Here is a 21,240-nt window from a genome sequence, read left to right as displayed (position 1 = left end):
AGCAGAGATCATGCCCTAGATAACATTTTCCTGCAAGCGCTTTGACTTCTGTCATCCTTAGACTTCCTGTGCATCCTCACATTTTGTTTTATCCTTCTATACATTTCCTGCATTCAAAATTCAACATTGTCTTGCAACAATTTGTTTTAAATCCACCTAACTTAACAGTCTTCAGACGTTACAGCTCGACAGGTGAAACTCTGTCACTTATTTCTTCCCCATGGACAAGAATAAACCACAAATGCATTTGGTGGCAATCATTCACTTATGCTTCCTCACAAAAAAATGTTTCTCCTGAAGTCAAATGATTAATATGCTACAATATATCAGCACAGGAGATCTTACAACACACAGTCATTTAGGAACAATCATTTGTTCTGCTTTTAGCAAGACTTGGAGGACTGAGTTTGGGTAGCACGTGTGGAAAGTATAGACTTTACCTGGAATGACAAATGGTTTCTTTGGCCTTGGCACCCAGATAGTGACACTGATCTGCCACATCACCAATATATCTCTCCGTCCAGAGAGCCTTTACATTCACAGATGATCTCTCCTGTCCTCAGGGAGAGGCTGCTGTCTGCAGTCAAGGCACATATAGCAAATATGAAATTTTATGTGCTCAGGACTTAAAACGGTGAAGATAATGACAGCAGGGTTTAAAAAAATGTAACAGCAGAGTAAATTATTACTTCTTGATCCACAAAGAATGGATAATACAGAAAATAGTTTTACTAAGAAAAAAGAAAGTGGTAATATTTCAGAGGTGGAACTGAAGTCATATTGGACAACATATAAAATTGATACAACTAAAGAGACAGTGTTACTTATGTATATGTCAGTGTGTATATGTATATGTCAGATATGTCAGTGTTCTTCATGTATTGTAAGCTACAAAGTGGCACACAAGAGCCACACATTCTGAAAAAGTGTTAATCCACTGTAAATTTGAAGTGAGGTAAAACTGGTTGAGGTGTACTACCTTGGAAGTATATGCCAATGTACATTGCACCTGAGCTGAGCAAAGATATTCTTGCATTTCGATACAGAAGGTTGACATTTCCACGGAAAATGTCATATACAAATATGGACCTGAAGTTACAAAATGCTCTCAGAACTTCAGGATGAAACATGACACCATGCAAGAATGTAAGTAGGTATGACACTTTTCATGCTGGACTGTTATAAAGTAGTTCAGAATAGATTTTTAGGGAACTTTATCTTCTTCAGATCCTTCCGGGATTGTTTATATCGTAAATTAAGAGATGCAGATTATTAGAATTATTATTCTTCTGTCTCAGCCATTTATAAATATCTGGTATGCTATTATTTATCCCCCCAAAATAAGAGCAATTGCAAGATTCATCAGTTTTCATATAGTGTCCTGTCCCATTTGAGCTCTGGCATCAACAGCTGAAGGAGTGAATGTGACCTGTAGGGCTTCTGAACTCAGGAGTACTGGAAACTAGTTTGGTGCTAGATTTTCTTAGGGAAGGGAGTAGGCTAGTGTTCACTGGGAAACACTCTGTCATGTACACTATGACTGAACTACAATTGATGCAGCTGTAGTAATCTTCCTGTAGGCAGAAAGATTACACAGGTCAGCAGGGTGTACTTGCAAACAGCATCTTTTGACTGCAATGCAGAGAGAGCAGTTACTATTAGGATGATTATTTCCATTCCTAATTAAGAAAGAGGCCTTAAGGATTGTTTCTGATTTTCATCTAGTTGCTGTTCAAAATAAAATTAATTAACACAACGTCCAGTTTTCCTTGTATCCAGGTCCTCCAACTTCAAATTAGATAACATGACCAATAGGCTACAGAAGCATGCTCAACCCCCTCTGAACTTAATACTCTGTAACAATAGTCCTGGAGAGCATTTATCCCTCCTCACAGCTGTAAAGCTTATAGCAAGGGTACTCCAGTGAGGCAGGAAAAAGTGTGATTGAACTCTCTCACATAGATCAGGGGAAAGGACAAAAGTTTGCTGCTGGTCAGTGGGCTTGAAAGACACATAGTATCACATTTATAATGGTATTTTAAAAGAAAATATTAAAATAGCCTTGTTCATTACATTCAAAGCAAATTTGCAGGTAACAGCCTTCAAGCAAGTTTCTGAGCTATAATTCCCAACAGTATGAAGGCAGCTTCCCTGCAGCCCTCAATCATTCGCCAGAGACAGGGACATACCAGTACAGTCCAGTGTTCAGCGTTTCCTATGGCCTAAGCCTATGCAGCTCCTGCTTACTTAGTATATAGAGTTAGGTAAATTATTCTCCCGAGAAACCTAATTTTCACTACAGGACATATACAGGGTGTTTGTGTTTGAGACTGGGTGCTGAATTCCAGCACAGGGCATTTTGTTTTGTGCTTTAAAGGTAAGTTGTGCATCATCTCACCGTGAGAATCTGTGTCACATCTTGTTTCTAATCCCCAAGTTATAATACACTGTTTTTCTTATTTTACATTTCATGTCGGAATTTCCAATTTTTTTCTTGCAAAACTTTTGGCACTTGTTTTCTTTTCCTGGGAAAATTAACCCATATGACTAGTCCCTTGGGGAAAATAAATCATGCAGAGTATGCCCTCTTAGAGGCAACTTCATTTATGACAGCCACCAGACCCTCTGTAAAATTTCATTCATCTCTACAGTCTCCGGGTAATGTAAGTGTGGCGACATCTTCGCAGCACATTAAACCCTCAACTTCTCCTTAATTTAAAGCTTCTGGTTACCTTATGAAGGGCAATGATCTATATCTAAATTTTTGTTCTGCCCAAACTCATCTTCTGTACATATCTCTTCCTGCATATTTCATGGTGAGGTATAGAGGTCTGGCAAGGAGAATTATAGTCCTAACACAAAAATTTGTTGAGGAATAATTACATGAGATGGAGTCCTCTTCTAGCTACACAGCTCCCTGCTTTCAGTCAAGCACTTTTTCCTGTATGCACTTCATACACAGCTCCATTTTGTTATCCACACTCCGATTCTCAGTTGGAGCTGTTTCAAAGTGTAAAGAGCTGGCATCCTTAACTGCAGCTTGTTGTTTACCTTGCTACCTGGCATACAAGATCTCCTTACTTGGTCAGACAAAAATCAAGCTTTTGTTCATTTTCCATTCCCATCAAATATACTCAAAATTCTATCTTGGTATAGGTATCAAACATAGCTTATAAGGCTGAGCAGTAAGTAGATTTTGCTGCTGTACATGAAAACTAACACATTCCTACACTTCCCCATAGGTAGAAAGGTGGAGTTAAAATAAGGAACCATCTAGACTGAACTTTGAATTATCTACATTCTTGTTTGGTGTCAATCACCATCAGCTTGCCCTTGTTACCGATGTTGCAACTATGCTCACAGAAAGATCGAAGTCCATTACGGTACCCGTGCCCCTCTCACCCCAAAGAAGGCAGGATGCTGAGCAGCAACAAACACACCAAACACAGCTTGTGCCCTCAAGCGTGCCCATCCTTAGTATGCTCTACTGTTTCCCACGGTCTCTAAGGAAACTCTGGATTCTATAAGACAGAGTATTTATGATCTGTTTTCCTTGTTATTTTCATTTAGTGACAATAATTTGCTTGTTATTTGATGAATGCTAAGTGAAAGCATATGATAAACTGGATGATCTGGGGTTATTGTTTGAATATTAGGAGTTTATGACTGATATTCATGCTGTGCCTCCTAAATATAAATCTCCTAAATAGTATGTTTCTTTTCCCAATCAGATGATTATTAGACCTCTACAGAACTTTCAAAATGGCTTTGCAAAATCTTACTGTGTGAATGTGTGTCTGAGTGAATATTTGTATGTACCTTCACAAATATTCACATCTCTTTTCTTAGAAGAAATATCCTCTCAGAGATTTGGAATTAGTATTTCTGAATACATTTTTTTCAATGTTTTCCCACATTATCATTTCCACTGGAACTGATGACTAATACAAGATAACTGTTTCTACATTTTCCTCTGGCAAAGATCTTCATAGAGAAGCACATATACAAATATGCAGGTAACTATAGTAAATAATTCATTACAAAATCTTTCTTGACATTGAATTATTCTTCTTTCTTATCTCTTCACAAGCTTTCTATATTGTAGCTGTTGTTTATTAGAGCAATTTTAATATGGATTGAATGAGCAGTTCAACAGTAAACAGGAAATGACAAACATATTGATGTAAAATGAGAATTGTCTATTGATAAATCAAAGCTTTATGCATCTGACCATATCCCAAGAGAACCACTGAAGCAAGCTGGCTCAGCTAATTAGGTGAATTAGTGATGATGTTTACTGGTTTGCAAAAGCCATCAAAAAAAAAAAAAAAAAAAAGAACATCCAGCACTTTTCTTCTTTTTCTTAATCCTTCCCTGGTTCACCACATTTAAAATGGAACACAGGGAAAGTTCCTTCTTATATTTTAAATTGTATTTCTCTCTTTTGCTGATTATTTGTACCTATAATGTAGGGTATACATTAGTAAATATTCTATCTGGATTGTCTTTTAGTTCAAATGCATCCTGCCTCCTTTCCCCTATTCCCAAGTTTAGACATTTAGTCCCAGAGGTGACAGAAGTAAATATGAAACCTCTGAGACTCCAATTTTTTTATTAAGTAGATACCTTTCAATACCAGTAGAGGGAGATCCGTTCCTCTTAAATCCTATTTTAGTGGTTTCCTAGCGACTTCTGAAACATCTACTTCCCCCCCTTCCCCCTCAAGGATACATTTCAGTGGCTTTGAGCTCCAAAAGAGAATTAAAAGTCCAGTACTGCTCACCTGGCTCTTGCCTACTGGGCTCTGAGCTTCATGTGGGAGAACAGGACTCTCTCCTACAACCTAGAAGAGGACCCTGATTTGCAGCTAGCAGCTGAGGCCAAAAGCTTAAAATGGTCATGGCTGCTCCTTCCCCCCCTGGACATTGCTTCCTGTCTCTCAGCAGAAGTACTGACTATTCATGGGCAAAAAAGGTCATCAGGGAGATTTCAGATTAAATGGGAAGGTGCTTAGTGAATTCAGAATCCTGTAACATTAGAGAGCCAAAGTAACTGTTCTGACACCTATGTCAGAGTGTAGAGACTGATCATGTCTCATTAAACAGGGGGAAAAAAAAAACAAAACAAAACAAAAAACAAAAACCTTTTAATGTAAACTCCTGTTATCTGTGATCCTTCATTTCCTCAAACACTTCAGTCCCACACAGGTTGCTACTAACGTAAGGTTCCCTATGGAAATATTTCCAGATATAATACAAACCTTAGAAACTCATGCCTATGGAAGAGTAACTAAAGTAACGGAACACCTGACAATTAGCTTTCTACATGCCTATGCTGCCCTCAGTACCACACTTGTCCTGCAGGTGATGTCAAAAACTTGTTGCTTTCACAGCATTTCTCCCGTTCCATAATACTTCCACTGGAAACTCTTCACCAGTAGCAGCTAGAAGGTCCACGTTCATACCAGATACAACAGTTTCATCATTGTTGCTACCTATGTTGGCAAATCAGAAACATTTCTTACTCTGTTTGCACAGAGCTAGTTGGGTTTTGTTTCTGCCAGTGTATTCACTGCTGCTTATATTAGAGGTTTTATTTAAGCTGACCCTTGAGCATAACTCAGTAAAGAAGAGTAAGTGACTATGATGCAGTTTGTAAATACTAAAATACACTTCAGATGGATTGAGAGCCTTTCGGTGGGGTCCAGAGCAGCAGAACCTTAAATCTGGTAGGATAGTTCATTAAGCAGCACACGTGGCCACCTAAGCAACAGGGTTAAAGAGACTGAATCATGCCTATAGCTGTTTGTCCTGGTATACAGTAAAGGCATAGAGCAGACTCAAGGTTGATCAGGATTTCCATCTCTCTGACATAATTTCTCTATGTAGCTTTTCCTTCTCTCTCTTCCCTCTCTTCTCTCACAGTTCTTAGCTTTTTAAAAAGTGCTTAGCTCACTGTATTGACTACAAGTTTTGTCACATATTCAGCACTTCAAAATGCATCTGCTGTGGCAATGAAAGTGCTCAATTACCGAGTTCATATGGGAAGGAAGAGAGGAAAGATGAGTTTATAAAGAATTGATTATACTTAACATTATAACAGCATGTAATACTGGATATAGAGAGAGTCATGCTCTACAAAGGCAGTACAAAGCAAATAAACAGTCAAGAATTAATAGATCAGGACCATCTCTCAGACGTGATAAAGATTACTATTTCTTCTCTTTCTCACATGGTCACAGCTATCCTCAAAACTGAGAATAAAAGGCCTGTTATTGCCCACTGGTGGTGGTATTCAGACATGACAGCTAACAGCAGAAAAATCAGTATTCTCTAGGCTGCAGTTATCGAAATTTCTCGATGAAATTAAGTAAGAATATTGCTGCTAAGTAATTTGGGTTCATGCTCAGGCTAACGTCATAAAATTTTTGGCTATGAGTTTCTAATAAAAAATCAGTTGTCTTAATGTGTTTGGAGATCTGTCCATAACAAATATATTATCTCCTGAGACCATAACAATCATTAGTCTAATAGGAACAAGCAGAAAGAAAATACAGACACTAAATCTAGGTCTAGTTTATGAAAAAATATTCTGCATTTTTCCATGTTTCAGACCCTGAAACAAAAATTATTAGTGTAATCTCAGGACAAAATACTCCTATATGCAGATTTCCCTTCTGCCCATGCCAGAGAGAGGATATAGGGAATCTTGCTTCTTCACAGCTCTCCATAATTTTCTGCATATATATATATATATAAATCATAATCTGTTTATAGCATATGTAGTTCTGGTAAATTCCTGAAAGTCATCTATTTTTAAAGCTTCAGGAACTTTATAATCTATATACCAGTGTTACAAGTTATATTCAAGTACCGATTAAATCTTTGCAGCACTGTATTTATTACAGCTATGTTCAGAAATCATTTTCTCTTCTGTAACCAGTCTTAGCAAAAATAAATGAAGATTATGAAGAGACTACAGATTCAGATGTTACAAACACCAAACTGTGAAACTACCTGATAAATCCACTGCTTATAGGACTTTGATATTGTAATACAAAATGAGTTTCGTTGTTTTACCTGTCAACATTATATATGATAATTTATCAGATGTTTTAACAAATTTTGTTTATTTAACTTTCAGTAAGATTCAATTTATTAGGTGATTTAGGAGCTTTCAAAAATGTGAAATTACGTTTACTGCTGAAACTCTGGGTTTGTGTGCTGATAGTCAAATATTTGAAAATGGACTGGTGCTTTCTGGCTCATACAGTTGTTTGCTGAAGAGTAGTGATATATGGAAATAAAAATGTACATCTAGAAGATTAAGCTCTAGAGAATTATTAAATCTAAATTAATTATTATATTAATCTCTTTCAAAAAACCCTTTTTCATGAAAATAAAATCACTGCAGTTAAAAGATAAAAATCAGATCCTATTTAGTAATCAATATTCTGAATATTTATCAGTTTTTAGTATTAGTTCTTGTCCCGATCCAATGTCGGGAGAGGTTTCGATATGATTCCAAGAGCAAGATTAAGACACAAATGAGGTCAAATGCCATACACCCGAACCAGTTTTTATTATTAAAAGTGAAGAGGGCTGGCGATAGAACAGAATGGAAGGAAAAGACAGAAACAAAGCAAGCATCCAGAATAGAGTTTCAAGGATAGTCACCACCATGGATCCAGTGACATCCTACTGGTCCTCAATACTTCGGTGGTGGGTGCACATGGATCTAGCTTTGATGGTGGGTGCACACACAGCAAAATTTTCTGTTGCTTTTTTAAGTTCATCGTATCAGCTGATTAGCAGATTTGTCCACATTTTGTTTTTCCTCTGTTTCCACAGGTTTTTGCTGACTTTATGCTTCTTGAGCAATCATCCAGCTTCTGAGGCAGAAAGCTCACCTCTTACAGAAAGCTCACCTCTTATCAGTTCAATGGCAAAGGTGCGAAGTCGTTAGCAACGTGTGCATGGTGTCTGGTGTACACAATAGAGCCGAAAAGTATCAGGCTTAAGCAATGGCTGATGATCAGCTGTCCTTCTGCTTGATGAGAAATACCTGATTTCACTCAGTCCACCTCTTTTAGGGTTATCTAAGGTGTTTGTCAATACAACATCAAGGGAGTGGGAGGGTGCATCCTTTGATACACTCCTGCTTCTTTGGGTGACATTCTTAGATTAATTACAAAGGCCACAGCTGGTCCTTGATGAATGGTCAAGGCATTACTGACACCACCCCGTGACTCAAAACATACACACAAGCAAGCTTTGAGACAATCATTTGACATTTCAGTCTCTCACAGTTCTTTCTTTGAACATTTCATGTTGGCTGCTTCTGAGAGAAAATAATGCACTGTGATTTATCATCCCGTCAGATTCCAGGGTATGGTTCTGTGACACCACATCAGGGGTTCCATTTAATTTTTAAAATTATTTTTTAAATGTCAGGTACTGTAATCTTGAAAAGTAACCTACCCATTTAAAATAATGGGTCTCTCCAATTTTTAATCAATACAAATTCTCAGAAAAATCCTGTTAGGGATTATGGAGTGCAATATCCATGGACTGAAATTATGGGGCACATGATCAGAGGTCTGCACATGAAGGGCTTTCAGAAATATCCCTCAAGGGGAGGAATTTCAGCACCGAGCTGCACTACTCAGAAGAGCCACTTCTAACCAAACAAAATTGCAATTCTTTTCTTTAAGGCTTAACAACAGTATTACATTCCAAGAGCTCATCATTCAAGTACAGACAATTTAAACAGAGAGCTTTAAAGTGAAAAGGCTATGAAAGAATAAGGCCTGTAAAGTGAAGGTGAAACAGCTAAGTAGAGAACTCGGTATTTCCAGGACGAGCAATAGAGTATCCTATTTTCCTTCTGGCCCTGGTCCACTTCAGAATATTAGTGAACAAGCAGTGTTGGCATCACATAACCCTTTGCTTTTATTCTAATAGAGTGAGCCAGAGAGTCATATATGGGAGGTTAGAGGGAAAAAGTGTTTCCAAGTCAGAAAAAAAAAAAAAAGTTACACTACTTTTGTCAGTCTCAACATAATAAAGAAAAATAGAAAAAGAATGGCCCAAGAGCTTTTGACTGAAAACTAAACTGGCCAGAAAGATTGTTCATGAGCTCAGCTATTCACCTAAAGATCTGGATAAAGAAATATAACACTGGGGAACCCATGATTAGCCATATTTAACAACCATTTACAGTTGTGAATAAAGGGATTTAAGCACAGAACTGTATGGGGAGTCAGGGAAAATAAATTTCAGTTCAGAGAAACCTAAATTAAGAGGTATTTGGTTTACCTTCCCAAATATATCAGTCAGGAGTCAATAGTCTCCCCAACACTATCATCAGGAATTAGGGCTTCTCTCTCCCAAAACAGGGTGGGGAATCAACAGCCCAACTGAAGTGCATCTACACCAATGCACGCAGCATGGACAACAAACAGGAAGAGCTGGAAGCCATTGTGCAGCAGGAAAACCATGACATAGTTGCCATCATGGAAACATGGTGGGATGACTCACACAACCGGAGTGCTGCAATGGATGTCTATAAACTCTTCAGAAGGGATAGGCAAGGAGAGGCAGTGGGGTAACCCTGTATGTGAGGGAATGTTTTGACTGTCTAGAATTAATGATGGTGAAGATAGGGTTGAGCTATCCATGAGTTTATGGATAAGAATCAGGGGGAAGACCAGCAAGGTAGATATCATGGTGGGATCCTGTTATAGCGTTATAGACAACTGAACCAGGATGAAGAGGCAGACAAAATACCCTATCAGCAGCTGGGAGATGTCTCATGGTTGTTAGCCCTTGTTCTCAAGGGGGATTTCATCTTATCTTATGTCTGCTGGAAACACAATACAGTGGAGAGGAAACAGTCTAGGAGGTTCCTGGAGTGTGTGGAAGATAACTTCCTGATACAGTTGGTGAGTGAATCAACAAGGGAAGGTGCCCTGTTGGACCTGTTGGTTGTGAACAGAGAAGGACTTGTGAATGATGTGATGGTTGAAGACTGTCTTGGGCATAAAGATCATGATTCTCAGCTAAGTAAAGAATGGGGTCAGCACAACTGCTACCTTGGACTCCTGGATGGCAGACTTTGGCCTGTTGAGGAGAGTGGCTATAAGAGTCCCTTGGGAGGCAGTTCTGAAGGGCAAAGGACTCCAAGAAGGCTGGACATTCTTCAAGAAGGAAAACAAAGTCACACAAACTGGCCGTCTCCATGTGCTGAAAGATGAGCCAGCAGGGAAGACCGGCCTGGCTGAACAGAGACCTTTGCCTGGAACTCAAGATAAAAAGGAAAGTTTATGGCCTTTGGAAGAAGGGACAGGCAATTCAGAAGGACTATAAGGATGTCATGAAGTTATGCAGGGAGAAAATTAAAAAGGCCAAAGCCCAACTAGGACTTAATATGGCTACGGCTGTGAAAGACAATTTTAAAAGTTTGTACAAATACATTAGCAACAAAAGGGGGGCTAAGAAGAATCTCCATCTTTTATTGGATTTTGGGTAAAACATAGTGACAAAGGATGAGGAAAAGGCTGAAGTACTTAAAGCCTTCTTTGCCTCAGTCTTTCATAGTAAGGCCCGTTGTCCTCTGGGTAGGCTATCCTCCTGAGCTGGAAGACAGAGATGGAGAGTAGAATGAAGCCCCATAATCCAAAGGGAAATCGTTAGCGACCTGCTGCATCACTTACGATGCACAGAAGTCTATGGGGCTGGATGGGATCTACTGAAGGGTACTGAGGGAGCTGACAGAAGTGTTCATCAAGACACTTTCAATCATTTATCACCAGTCCTGGCTAACTGGGGATATCCCAGTTGACTGGAGGTTAGCAAATGTGACACCCATCTACAGGAAGGGAAGAAGAAGAATCCAGGGAACTACAGGCCTGTCAGTCTGACCCTGGTGTCAGGGAAGGCTATGGAGGTGATCATCTTGAGTGCCATCACGTGGCATGTACAGGACAAACGGGTGATCAGGCCAGGTCAGAATGGCTTTATGAAAGGCAGGTCCTGCTTGATTAACCTGACATCCTTTTATGACAAGGTAACCCACATAGTGGATGAGGGATAGGGCATGGATGTTGTTTACCTGGACTTTAGTAAAGCCTTTGACGCCATTTCCCGCAGAATTCTCCTGGAGAAACTAGGAGCTCGTGGCTTGGATGGGTGTACTCTTCTCTGGGTGAAAAACTGGCTGGATGGCTGTGTCCAAGTAGTGGTGGTGAATGGAGTTAAATCTAGTTGGTGGCTAGTCACAAGTGGTATTCCCCAGGGCTCTGTAGTGGGGCCAGTTCTGCTTAGTATCTTTATCAGTGATCTGGACAAGGGGATTGAGTGCACCTTCAGGAATTTTGCAGACACCAGCTTGGGCAGGAATATTAATCTGCTTGAGGGAAGAAAGGCTCTGCAGAGGGATCTGGACAGGCCGGATCAATGGGCCAAGGCCAACAGTATAAGATTCAACAAGGCTTGGTGTCAGGCTTTGCACTTGGGTCACAATAACCCTATGCAATGCTACAGGCTTGGGGAAGAGTGGGTGGAAAGATGCCTGGTGGAAAAGGACCTGGGGGTGTTGGTTAACAGCCAGCAGAATAGGATCTGGCAGTGTGCCCAGGTGGTCAAGAAGGCCAATGTCATCCTGGCTTGTGTCAGAAATAGTATGGACAGCAGGTCTATGAAAGTGATTGTCCCCCTGTACTCAGCACTGGTGAGGCTGCACCTTGAATACTGTGTTCGGTTTTGAGCCCCTCACTACAAGATAGACATTGTGGTGCTGGAGCGTGTCCAAAGAGCAGCAATGAGGCTGGTGAAGAGTCTAGAGCACAAGACTTATGAGAAGCAGCTGAGGGAACTGACATTGTTTAGCCAGGAGAAAAGGAGGCTCAGGGGAGACCTCATCACTCTTTACAACTACCTGAAAGGAGGTTGTAGCAAGGTGAGTGTCAGTCTCTTCTCCCAAGTAACAAGCAATAGGACAAGGGGAAATGGTCACAAGTTGTAGCAGGGGAGGTTTACATTGGATATTAGGAAAAATTTCTTCACCAAAAGGGTTGTCAAGCATCAGAACATGTTGCCCAGGGAAGCAGTTGAGTCATCATCCCTGGGAGTATTCAAAAGACGTGTAGATGTGGTGCTTAGGGAATGGTTTAGTGGTGGGCTTGGCAGTACTAGGTTAATGGTTGGACTCGATGATCTTAAAGGTCTTCTCCAACGTAAATGATTCTATGATTCGTTGTTTCTACAATTCTATCCTCTAGCTCCTTACTGCCTCTCTTACTTAACTGTGATTGCCACGGTGTCTCCATTCAAATCCTTGTCATTACAATGGTCCTGCTCTGCTCACCTTCTCCAATCAACCTTTATAGACTTTCAGGGAAGAATCAGTGGTAAACAATATCCCTCCCCTAAACCTTTGTAGTAATAGGAAATCACTGCTGGCCAGTTTGCATCTTTGGTCCCTCCTTATATGCCTTCTGCAATATATACCCACCTCTGGTTGCTGCCAGGGCAGCCAAACCAAGGGCACGAATAGAGCATACCAACAGAGCATGCCAAGCATTTACATCTAAGAAAACCATAACAGCATATGAAAAAAGTGACCTGGACCATCACAAAGAAGACCATTAAACTAAACCCTCAAAGCTAACCAGTTACCACTTTCTCATAAAGCTTGTCAGCAGAGGGGTTTTACCCAAACAGCCTTCCACACAAGCTTTGCCCACCTGTAGTTTTCCAATAGTCTGAGCTTCTCTTTACACAGCAAAGAATTGAGTAGTGAGCTCCCCAGATATAAAATGATCTAACAGTTCTCTAATTATCAGTTTTCTTCTAATTCCATATGACTAAAAAGAATGTAGTAGTGTCGCGGTACCATTTGTTTTGGTGACACTCTGTGAGTGTACAGCAGTAAGAAATCTTCTGTTAAAGAAAGAATTTTTTAGCATTTGATATTAATATTCACCATATATAAACTTCCATAGTCCTCTACACTCAATACTTGCCTTCTTAAATTCTGTACCACAGGTTGCTCCATGTGTGTGTGATTTTTAATAGAAGTATTATGCATAATTAGAACCGATAAATAAGAATTGGCAATTAGAGGAACCTTAAGCAGTTTTTCACCCTATCTGAACAAAATGGCTAAACTGCAAGTGACAAGCTTGTAAATTAAAAATCTGAAAATATAAAAACTTTATTACAAGTGTGTCATTTGTGAATCATTTAAGTGGCATATAATTAGATATGCAGTCACTTTATTATGGTTTATTTGTTCCTGGCTCATAAAGACTTTTTATCATGAAGAGCTCCCTGACTGTGACATTTACTGTAGAGTGGCCATGAAAGGAAATGTTGAAACTTTGCCACTAAAGACTTGTAAAACTACTTGAGATAAATTACATAAACAAACTACCCTAGAAGATGCTTGCAGGCATTACATCTGGAAGTGGTACAAACAATTAATTTCTCAAAACAAGCTTCTGTCATTGGAAAGGAACTCTTTCTTTCTTTCTTTTTGTTTTAATTCATTACATAAATCATTTAACTTTTTCATGGAAATTAAATAGAACTAGACCTAGCCTGTGCACTAATGACTAATTGTATTTGGTTTATGTGGCAAGGTTTTGTCAGGAGGGAGGCTGCAGGGGTGGCCCCTGGGAGAAGACACCAGGATCTTCCTCTGTGTTAGACACAACTATTTCTAGTCAGCTCCAAAATGGACACACCACTGGCCAAAGCTGAGCCCATCAGTGATGCTGGTAGCACCTGTGTGATAACATATTTAAGAAAGGGTAAAAACCACCTCATAGCAGCTGTGAAGGAAAAGAGTGAGAAAAAGTGAGAGAAAAAACCCTGCAGAAACCCAAGTCAGTGAAGAAGGTCTAATCTTTTTCAGTTCAGCATGGTTCAATACACAGAATGAAACAGGCAGTGACAAAGATGAACTGGATTGCTTTTTAGATTAGCAGCCAGTGGAAAGCCAGGCAGAATTGTAGGTGTAGAAAATAGGTAAATTCTGGTTTTACCTGTTCTTTCCAACTTCCTTCCTTTCCTCTTTCTCTGTCCTTTCTGATGCATTCCTCCACAGTTTCCTCTCAGTCCCCTAGCCCATCTCTGGGATAAAGGCACTCTTGTGTCCTATCTCTGTGCCTGGCACCTCTCTTGTGCCTCCAGGTGCAGAAGGACATTTTGGTCATTCAAGCACAAGGAAAAGGCAATAGGACAAATGAAAGCTCCACAAGGGCCAAGTTCAAGATGAGCATTTTTAAATGAGTCTTCCTGAGCTTCCCTCTAGGTCTGTTTGTGATGAACAAATGCAGAAACCTTGCTGAAATCAAGGGTCACCATACTGTGCAGATTTACTGATCTAGGACTACAAGATAATGAAAAGTTGTTGTTAAAGACACTTGCATAAAACAGCATAACGTCATAGAAAATGCCATCTCAGGTTAGATCAGTGGTGTCTCTCACCCACAGATCTGCCAACTGCCTGTGCCAAAACTTTTCTTGAACAAATGAGGTGCCCTTTAGCAAGTGCTTGAGTGTGAAACACCATGCCCAATTTCTTTTCGATCTAACCAGCGCAACTGACTCGCTCTGAATGATGAAGAAATAAATTTAATTTGCATTTAAAATTCTTCTCAAAGCAATTATGGATTTAAGCATATATCAAATTTCTACACAAACTGGTTCTAAATTTCACAGTCTTGCTTCACAGGAAAATGTTTACCAGCTTCTTGTTATCTTATCACCCCTTGCAGTCTTCCTGCAGTTCAAGGACCACACTACAATCCCTCCAAGCTCTGCTACCAATATTGGCCACTGATATTGTTCGAACAATTGTGCATTACAGCAGTCCTTGGTGTGCTGTAAGTTAAACTAGTTTCCAGAACTGCAGTTTCCACACTGAATAGAACATAATGTGCATGGTCATCTTTGATTACTTCAGCCTGTTCCAACGCCTCTGTGCTTATAAATGTATAGTGAACAATACTTAAGTCATCATTCTCTTTTAGTAAATCCATAATACATGGTCCACACTCCACAGGAGTGTATGTGTATTTCATAACAGTCCTGATGAACTTTAATAGCTGTCATTTCACCATTTAGTAGAGGAAACAGCTGCAAAGCAATAAGTAGTAACTTGATCTAAGTTGTCAATAACATCTGCAGGACCATCAATTCCGAGAAGTTAAATTGGGAATTCTTTACCATGCCTGAGGTTAGGTGACTCAGAAGTGTAAAATGAAAGCAAACTACACTGTAATGTAAGATATATGTGACAGAAAATAGTGACGAATTGTGTCAGTTACTGACAAAATTAAATGCATTCAGAAACATCTTTTATTTTTCATCTTTTCAAAAATATAGTTGTGCTAATGGGCATGTGAGTCACCCTACAAACTCAAGGAAATGATGGGGAAAAAAAGTAACTAGTGATGCCTGCCAGTGAAGAAGTAAGATTCTGGATTATCAAAATTATTATGATGCCTCTCATTGCAAGTTCAGCCTAGTATGATCAAAATCATTAGGGCTGTTCTTCCATAAATCACACATATGAAAAAAGTGAACCCTTCTAATTAATTTCACTATGTACATCTCTATCCTGATGTCTCTACATTTTTCTTGCAGTATTTCAACATGTCAGTTGCATCTTTTCTACCTTAGATATAGTGATTTTCCATTTCATAGATCATATGCTTTCAGCTTTCTCCAGTGGCTTAGGGGGTTGGGGGTGTTTTGGTTTGGGTTTGGTTTTTTGGGGTTTTTTAAATAAGCATATGCTTTGGAACAGCAGAATAGCTTGCATGTGTTTTTTTAAAGTGTACTGCAGTGTTACTTTCTATGGTCCTGTGATGTTTTACTTCCCTACACACTTTATATAACTGCAAAGTTCTATTGCTATTTAGAATCTATTACAAATTAGTAACAGTTGCTTAAAGTATATGTTTTGTTCCTCTTATGTTCCCAGGATGAAAAATAAAATCGGATTGAAACCTGATCCCAGATTTGTCTCTGATCTGAATCACTGTTGTGTTTTTGTTTTTGTTTTTTTTTTTTTTTTAATTCTTCAGCTACTTTTTAGTCTCACTGACAACTTTAGTTAATTTTCAAAGTGATATATTAAATATGGTATATTAACAGTGCCACCAAAGTCTTAGAGTGCTGGAAATAAATGCAAGGTTTTGGGATTGTTTTTTTGGGTTTTTTTGTGGGGGGTTGTTTGGGTTTTTTTGGTTTTTTTGGTTTTTTTTGATACATAACCTTTTTTAAAAAATGAACTGAGGAGCACAAATTTCAGAACTGGGAATGGATGTGATTGATTCACAGCCCAGAATCCTTTCTCTGGGACTTGAATTATTCCTTTTAGAAATGAAAAACAGGTAATTTTTTCCTTTCCTTTTAGTACTACACTGGTAGTTTGCTGTATGCTAATACATAAGAACTCAGCGAAATCACTTTAAAAGTGTGAGATTTGGAATCAGTTCACTCCTCGGCTTTGTGGGTTTTGAACTGACTTCTTCCATCTCCCAGAAGAGATCCTATTCAACATACTATGAGTACATATGCCCCTCTTGTTCTGTGAGGAATGAGAGCAAGACTTAGTTTAAGGTCAGTGATTACAGTGAATCCTACATTCTGCTCCTGGTACCCTTTGTGCATTTTATTCAGATGACTTCATATACAATACATTAAAAAAAAAAAAAAAAAAGATCATACAGAAGAGCAGAACAAGTATTAAAAAAAAAAAAAAAAAAAAAAAAGAAGAAAAATCTATAGAAAGCCTGACAGTTATGACTGTCCTAGCCAGACCCAGCTTCTGAGACTGCCTACTTCTGAGAGCAAAAGCTCTCCCCTCTTCTATCCTGCAGCTGGGTGTCCAAAGAGAATTGTAGCTGCTCTGTTCTGCTAATTCCTCTTCAAGTCAGTGTTATGAATGCTTGTTGAGAGGAGAAAATTAAGGGTGCCACAGTCTTTCCAGTCAGAGGCAGTTCTGTGCTTGCAAATTCTATGTAAATTGCAGGCATCTAAGAGCTGACCATGCAGATTTAGCATCTACACACATCTGAGGATTTACATAAGGGATTGGGAGGAAGAAGTCCCACACCTTGAGGTCTGAAATCCATTTCCACTGAAATCCTCAGCAATTTTTCATGGGTCTTAATGAAACTTGTTCTTGTTCAGGAACCTCTGGAGCCAAAACTGTCATGGTAAACACTGTCTAAGAAAAAGAAAAAAATAAGTTCTGAATTTTAATAAGGTTCTTTTTTTTTTTTTTTTAACTGTACTGCCATCAACACGATTAAAGATTAACACAAAGATGCTTTTTGTCTCTTCTCTGGAGCCTTCAAGAATCAGATAAGTTTAAGTCTTCTAGCTGATTAACTCTATTTACTCTCAGTTTCTTTTTCTTCTGTCATAAAACTTGCTGTACAAACACTTTCCCATAAGGTGCAACAGAATTATCAGCAAAAATTAATAAAAATTTGATTTGATGCAGTCACTTAGAGTTCTAGGTCTGCATATTTACACTGTGTCTTTACCAGTAAGGAAGCTCACACTGGTTGTTGGGCGTATATCATTGATTCATAGATAGCTAAATACTGGGGAACCTTGCATCCCCACTGCAAGTGGGGCACCCGAGGTGATGCCCTAATGTGCAACTTCAGGGTAGCTCTATGGCAAATTCTCATCAAAAAGAGCCCCTTTTCTACACTAAAATCCACTTACATTCCACTACTCAGACAGAAGAGTAGTTTTTGATCTGTATTTTCTAATCTCCCTATATACATACAAAGAAAAAGAGTTCAACACTGGGGTAAGTAGGAAAATAGAATATTCTCTGCTTTACTCTGTGACCTGTGACAAAGACAAAACAATATTACCAAGCATATAAACCCTCTGATATTATTAATGCAAAAGGTCTTTGTAGAGTCTCTCTCTGTACACATGGGAGTCTCCAAAACCTGTTACCCACCTTTCAGAGAAAGAGTCATTGCAGAGACCAGCTCAGTCAATCATACTGTGATCCAGTCTCAGTAGATATGCATTTGTGCATTGTTTCACCCAAATTATTTTTATTACCTTGCTATGTCTTTTACTTGCACATCTACACCTTTTCTTCTGATAAGAGAAAATGGGTAATTTCTATGGTAAACTTTATACATGTCTTCCACCTGTTCCTCTCCCTCTTTCTCAAACACTTTAACTTCTCATTTTATTCAAAATAAGGTATATTATTCAACCTATGGTTGTTTCAGAATGGCATAATGGGAGAGTATATGCACTTCTTATTTGGATTACAAACAAAGAAAGAACCCAGAGCTATATTCTGCTCTCAGTTAAATTTTTGAAGTCACACTCAAGTAAAGAAGAACCAGATAAAAAAAGATGTGGCATTATGTATATTTTTCTCCTCATCAGTGATCACAGGAAGATATTTTATATAAGCAAAGATAATATTTGATTGCTTGGTGTAAGTGTTTTAATATCTACAAAGATTAATTTGTATTTAAATAAATATCCATAGCAATGTCATATAGCTGAGTTTAGCGTAATTTTGATTTATTTTGTTTCTTTTGAGTGTAGTTATACCATCTAGTCACTGAAGACATAAAGAAATTCTACAAACACCATTAGCTTTAAAGTTATTGCTTTTAACCCAAAAAGATATATTAGAAAAAGAGACTACAAGTCAAGCATTTCTTGTATCTCAGAATGAAGTGTAAACTTCTAACCCTTCTATGATTACACAAAATGCACTTCAGATTAAAATCCCTACTGACTTCTTATTTCACAAAGTATCAGTTTTCAGCCAATTACTAATAAAGATATATGGCTTCTAGCTTCCTAGGTAAAAGTCTAATATCAGATATTTGGAAAAAGATGTACAAAGTTATTAAAGTTATTAGAAGGAGTTAGATGTAGTTGAATGTATCATCTATAATTGCCTGCACACATTATTTTTATGACAATTTCCCCTTGCATAGATAATAATTAAATAAAATATCCATTACCTGATATATGCAATGGATCAACCCCTACACAGTCTGTGGGATGACTATACCAAGCTTCTTCATAAATCATCTTAACCTTCATTTTGCAAAGAAAAATACTAACTTCAGGCCTGTTGAATAAATCACTTCCTACGAATGATGGAATCTAAGTGATGATATCTTAAGTATTTACATGTAAAGACATTTCAAATCTATAGTGATTTTTTATGAACTCCATATGTAGTTACACTGTGATGCACACAGTCATATTTAGTTTCTCCTCTTCACATTCTATCTTCATTTTCATTTGCAATGACAGCAATCAACTGACAGCATCAAACTTATTTTCATTAAAAGCAGATTTTTAACCCCTTTACTTTCAATTGTTCAGAGGAGTTAAGAGTCCATTTGTCATTTTTAAAGTCTATGTTACCAGTAGACTGAACATCCAAATCATGTTGCTCAGTTCAAATGTTGAATTACATATTGTTTGTCTTTCTAGAGAAAACCCTTGTAAATAACTTTAAAAATATATGTTATTAAATCAGTTTGACGTTTCTAGTTACCACACAGTTTATCATGTTTCAATGCTATATCCTGTTCACCTACGTTTAATCTGTCTTGTGATTCCATTAAGGAAAGTAGTACTTGATACTTTGAAAATATTATGTGCTAATTATACTGTAGGTGATTTTTTTGTTTGCTTCACAGACTTTAACATAGTATACAGCCTATGGAAATGAATATTTCCATTACTATTTTTGGTCTTGAACTATCAATTATTCTTACATCTCTACTGAAATCTATGGGTCACCAATAACAACACAAAAAGATACCAAAACTTTCCATCAATCGCCACCCTCTGGGCCCAGCCATTCAGCCAGTTTTCAATCTACCTCCCTGCTCATTCAGCACATATCAGCTTGTCCATAAGGAACTTACAGGAGACAGTGTTGAAAGCCTTACTGAAATCTAGGTAGACAATATCCACTGCTCTCCCCTCATCTACCAAGACAGACCTTTCATTGTAAATTATCTGTCTGCTCAAGCATGGCTACCCCTTTGTTAATCCATGCTAGCTATTCCCTACCACCTGCATGTCCTTCATTTGCCTGGAAATGCTTTCCATCAGCCTCCCAGGAGGGAATCTAAACAGGAACTTCTAAAATAAGAGTACTAGCTAAAGAACAGCATAATTGTAACACATGTACTAATTTGCATTTCTGAGAAAAAATTCCACTAACTTAATTGGACCCATGGTAATATTTATGAGTTGAAGGAGGTTTCAATTCTGAGATTCCAGCTGAGTGAACGCATTAGTCCTCCTTCTGCCTCAACTGCCCATCTATTCAAAAAGATTAATATTTCACATTCTCACAAAGATAAACATTTTTTCAGATGCTCTGATAATGAAGCCTCTATCAGATATTTATGAAAGTAGAGTGAAGAGAGTATCAAATACCATAAAAACCAAACCAAAATTAATTACTGGAATTCAATTCCTACTAGATTGTTGATTTTATTGATATACAGAGAAATACATAGCAAGACATTCATGTTCCTACTTTATAAATCTTGTTTCACAAAGTATTCTAGAAGTTTCTAATTAAAAAGTTATGAATTCTTAAGAAGTTCTAGTGAAATATTTATAAACTTTTAAATTTACAGGATTTCACTTAAATTCACATTTTATTTTTCCTTCTTCTACTTTTTAATAATATTTTAAAAGATATTTTGCCTATACAAAAATCAATACGAATAAAATAATTGTATTGCAGGATCATATCATAATGCTAGGCAAAGCAGGAAGGAAACTCATTTCACAATGACTTGTTTAGAAAAAATATATTTAGATTTTCACTTTTTTTTGTAAATTAGCACATTTTTTTTTTCACCTTGGAAAGTTTATCAGCCCAAATGGAAGTGATGCACAATGTAAAGCTTTCATTTTTGCTTGTTAGTTGTACAGATATTTATGATAACCTTGTACAGAGGTTACATAGAGGCTTGTGAATGCGTTTCTTACCACTATAACATTATTATACTAGAAATTAATGAGATTGTCTCCTGCACAGAGTCCACTTAAACACTGACTAGATTCTACCACGAATATAACTAGAAAAAAGCAAGGCCTATATAAGGCAAAAGGTAGCTTTCTTTTCATCTTAATGTTGTTAGAATTCAAGAATCATCTACTTCCACATCCTTTGTTTAAGAACTCA

The sequence above is a fragment of the Athene noctua genome, chromosome 1 (genome assembly GCF_965140245.1).
Source record: "Athene noctua chromosome 1, bAthNoc1.hap1.1, whole genome shotgun sequence".
NCBI lineage: Eukaryota > Metazoa > Chordata > Aves > Strigiformes > Strigidae > Athene > Athene noctua.
This window is presented reverse-complemented; position numbering follows the sequence as displayed.